Source organism: Pteropus vampyrus, unplaced genomic scaffold (assembly GCF_000151845.1).
Source record: "Pteropus vampyrus isolate Shadow unplaced genomic scaffold, Pvam_2.0 Scaffold39, whole genome shotgun sequence".
Classification (NCBI taxonomy): Eukaryota; Metazoa; Chordata; class Mammalia; order Chiroptera; family Pteropodidae; genus Pteropus; species Pteropus vampyrus.
The window spans coordinates 5227048-5231910 of record NW_011888820.1 but is presented as its reverse complement, the minus strand read 5'-3'; positions in this window follow the sequence as shown (position 1 = coordinate 5231910).

The window sequence follows — 4863 nt, the reverse complement described above, 5'->3', positions numbered from 1 at the left end:
TTGATGCTTAGTTTGAAAAGATTTTTGTACCTTAATTTAAATGAGATTTAAAATTGGGCTATGATATTCGGCAAACTCTTGAATAACAGAAGGATCAAGATAATGGGTGATTTCATATAGTTATAACTCCCTTTGGTTGCAAAAACAGAGCTAAAGTGAATAAAAACATGAAAAGATAAAATTTATTACTGGGATTATATACAAAACAAACATATCAGCGATTAGGAAATAAACTGAAAATACAAAATTGTAGGCAGACCTAAATCTACTGGACTGGAGTCGTGAGTCCTGGGTCTGATTCTGTATTCTGCATTCTGTAGATGCTGCTTCAGAATAAAGACTACAAGTCATTGCCAAGAAGGTTGGAGATAGAGCAAACTTCACAGTTTGAAGCCAATGACGGAAGAAGGAGTAGTGAACACACATGCAATATATATATGACATATTGTTAAATCACACTGTTGAACTGTACATTTGAAATATTGAATTTTGTTGACCAATGTCACCCCAGTAATTTTTAATAAAAATAAAAAAAGAAGCTAAAAAATAGCTACGAATATTGACAAAAATCAATATCAAGCAGCTCTGGATAAACTTCAGAGTATGGAGAGAGGTGGAGAAATTGCTAGGTATTTTTTCAGGACTAAAATCTAAGCTAAGATCTCTAGTGGCTCGACTAGAGATCAGGAAAGCCCACTCTCGGCAAAAGGGCAGTCACTCCAAATTGACGTTGAGAGAGACATAGAGAGAGAGATTATAAAGGGGAATGAATCTTCTTAAATCATGTGTTATTGTTGGTCTTCTAGATGTTAATGAAAGAGAAAGCAAGTCACTTCAAAAGAAAGACAATTTTTTACCAGGTCCTCAAGATACTGAGTTCATGTTGTTAAATTCATCAATTGACTACTGTAGTCTATAGAAGACAAAATAGTTTATTCCATTTCCTATTAGTCAAGGGGTGAATAAAATATTTAGATTTTATTCTAGAGGTATTGAAAATATTGTATGAGGTAAGATTCAAAAGGAAGGCTCACAATCTCTGGGTAGGGGAAGATGGTGATTGCTCAATACTACATACTATTAGGCCTTTTCCCCAACCCCTCTCTATTTTCTACTTCTGCACATTCTTATTTTCTCAAGTCACTTTCTCCTTCTCTACTCTTCTTGGGTAGAAAAAGAGTGTCTCCAATCATTAAAGGTGATCATTCCTCTTAAGCTGTGGACTTCGCCCTCCTTCTCCTGAGCCTAAATGATCTTCTACCTCATATACTTCCTACCTGTATTGTCAAAATGCACAAATCTCTACCATCTTAAAACAAAATGATATGAAAACCTAACTTTCATTGCCCTTGGCGGTTTTTCTCATTTCCCTCACAGTGTTCAAAATAAGTCTAAACTCATCATCTCCAGTTCCTCATCTCAGACTCTCAACCTGGTAACAGTTTACATATCTAAGAATCCACGATGTGCTTCTACAAACTTCGTCAGACACTGGAGACATGAAATTGTAAAAGCACCATCCTTTACAGCTGTTAAAGTTTCACATTGGGTCATATCAATGTAATTCTGTGCCACTTCCAGGCGAAACACCTGTTTCCATCGTCTTTTCATATTTTTAATGCTAATTCATGTGCATTTCTATGTACCAGCGTACCTTCATTAAGGATAATTTAGAATTGCTTTGGGACACTTTGTGACATAAACAAGATTATTTGAGAGACACATTAAAAGAGAAAACAAAATCTTGATTATCAATTGGTCTACATTTTAAAAAATAATATGAGACTTTAAGCACAATTTGAATTCTAGAATCATCCCCCTTAAAATTTCCTAGGCTAAAACTATTAAAAAGGGGGAAATTTTATATTTCCTTTCTGTGTATCCACCAAAGCCTATTCCACATGTTGTTTTTCCTCTTTATATTTCATTTCCCTTCTGTGTATGAACACTTCTTCTGAAGGGATTTCAATATCCCTTAAAATTACAATCTTCTAATAAAAAGAACTCGAATGTTTACTAACTTAAAATCTTTAAACCCTGATAGTATTCAATTCTCTGTCCCATGGCTAAGGAATTCCTAAGTCCCAGGATAGAAAAGGAAAATTTGTTGGAGAATTCAGTCCTGTCCTGGACGCATATACTCCAGGCTTGCCTTACCTCTTCCAATCAGTCCTTTTTTGTTTTTTGGTTTTTTTTTTTTGGTGTAGTCAGAAAATGAAACACTTGTCAATATTATACTATATACAGGAAGGTAACCAGAGCTATCACTGTTCTAGCCTTCCCTTCCTTCCCCCACTCCGCCCCAAAAGAAACAAGAAGCCTCTGACAGACTATAAAGAGGTTTCAAGGAGGACTGTGACACTCAATTTCCAATGACATCAGTAAAACTGCAAGAACTATCAAGAACTATCTTAATAACTGAAGCTCAGACCGAATCTTTTAATAAAACAAGCACTATTTATCCAATATAATTCCTTCCTTATCCCTGAGATTTATAACTAACACCCTTCAGAACTTCCCTCTCTCTGAATTAGTAATTGTAACCTTCTCCTTATCTGGCCATAGGCAGCTCTTATTCATATTTGTTTGCCTATTATTTATTTGTTTCTCCCTTTCTTGGAAAATTTTGGAAACTAACTCACCAAAAGCTTTTTCTCTAATTATGTGTGTACTAAAAGTGTACCTTGTCCAGATAAACAAATCTAATACATCATAAAATACTATTCCAAGGAATAGAGTAGAATCCAGAGTCTTCACAGAATGACGTTTACATATCTATGTAATTAAAAATATCTTTTCATCTCAGGATCCTGATTTTGGTCAACAGACTAATCAACATGCAGTCCATGTCAATTTACTAATATATAACAATGAGGTACGTTAAAAAAGTTTTAATTCTTAGGACAATTTTATTATTCAAACAGTGGATGTTTCAGAGAGAAAGGCAGGGGCATTATTCTGTGGGTAGGCAGAGTCTTTTATCATTAAAAATTCATTTTAAAAACAACACAGAGTTAGCTTTAGCTCTTAAATAGATTTGGCCACCCTTATTTTCTATAAAGTGTGTGATAATCTGCCATATATATGTATATCTCTTAAATTAATGGACTGGAAATCTCTGGGATTTTAATATTATTTTCCCAAATTTTATGTCTCATAAAGTACTCTGGATTGTTTTCCTTTTGATACTAACTTACATCTTCTACCTATGATAAAAAATAATAATAATAATCATCCAACAGGAAGACTTGCCAACAAGTAGAGAACTTTTGTTGCTGTGAAAGATTATGTTCTCTTCTGTCTGAAACAAGTAGTCTTATTAGCTATAACTTATTCTAAGTAATAATTCACTGAAAATGACAAGTTATTTGTAGGAAAAAACCCCAATACATTCAATTAGCACTATTACCTATGGTAAGAGCATTCCAGAGCTAAAAGACATTTTATCTATCTGATGTTAGAATTTTAACACATTAAACAATAATTAAAAATTAAATATCTTTTTAAAAATACTTATAGAGTCATATATTATAACTACTGTCACTTTTGCAAATAGAATTTTAAAAAAATAATTATTGACAAGCCTATAGTGGTAAGTTTAGGGGTATGAAGAAACTAAGGTTAAAAAAAAGATCACAAAAATAATGTAGAATATAAGATTTCTGATGGAGATATGAAGAAGTTAAAATGACAAAGACTTAAATTATGAGGAGAACTGGAAGATAAACATGAGTAGCAATTTATGAATTATTGAAAACAGAGAGCCAAAAAAATAAGTACATTTGATAAATATCATATCTAATAATTCAATGATGCAAAGTCTAGTTGAGTAAAACCAATGCAAAGAGCCTGAAAATGTCAATTAGTTACTTTAAGATCTGACAGGTATACAAACATATTTCATTAAGGTGGTAGAAAGTTCAACTCATTTTTTAATTTCTTAATAATACATCTAATAATTAATTAATGACTTCTCCTGTTGGTCAGGCCAGGCACTCTGCTACGTGTTGGAGATAACAAACAGACACATTCCATGTATTCATTCATGGGACTTCTAAAGGGGAGAGAAGTTCAAGGAAAGGCAGACATGTAATTTCAGTAGTGAATGTACTATTACAAATTAAGAAAAGGAACACCATTGGTAGGAAGAGAACATTTAATACAGAAAAATGAATCCACCAGAGGAGTCAGGGAAGGCATTCCTGAGAAAATGACAGGAGCTGAGACCTGATGGACAGCAAGCAGTTAACTAAGAAAAAAATGGAATGAGATGAGAGGAATTTAAGTGCCCTAGACATCCTTCCAGAAGTACAATTGCCACTACCATATGGAAACCCTCCCTTTTACACCTGATAAAATAAATCATTCCCTTTAGCTGTATGACAGCTGATCTATTTCTACAGGTCCACTTGTCACACTATATCATAATGATGTTTGGCATGCTTTTTTACTTCACTAAACTATGAGCTCTTCAAAGGGAGAGTCTGTATGAAGGAACTTTATTTGCGAATTAACAGAAACAAGTCACTGCATTTTTAAACTTTATAAGAGGATCACTTTGTAATGTATATAAATGTCTAATCACTATTCTATACATTGAAACTAATATAATATTGTATTTCAACTGTAATTGAAAAAACTTTAAAAATAATAATGTCTCTCACAACTCTCGAAATAAAAAAAGAGGTAAACTAGCAGTTCGAGATATAGTATTGTCCTTTTTACCTTCCTTGCTGCTTAGCTTATAACAGGTGATCAATATATATTAATTTTGCATGATTTTTTGCATAGGTATTTATGTCTAACTTATGAAGACTGATATGAAAAGCAATGAACACTAAAAATGTGCTCTTGGACAAACAC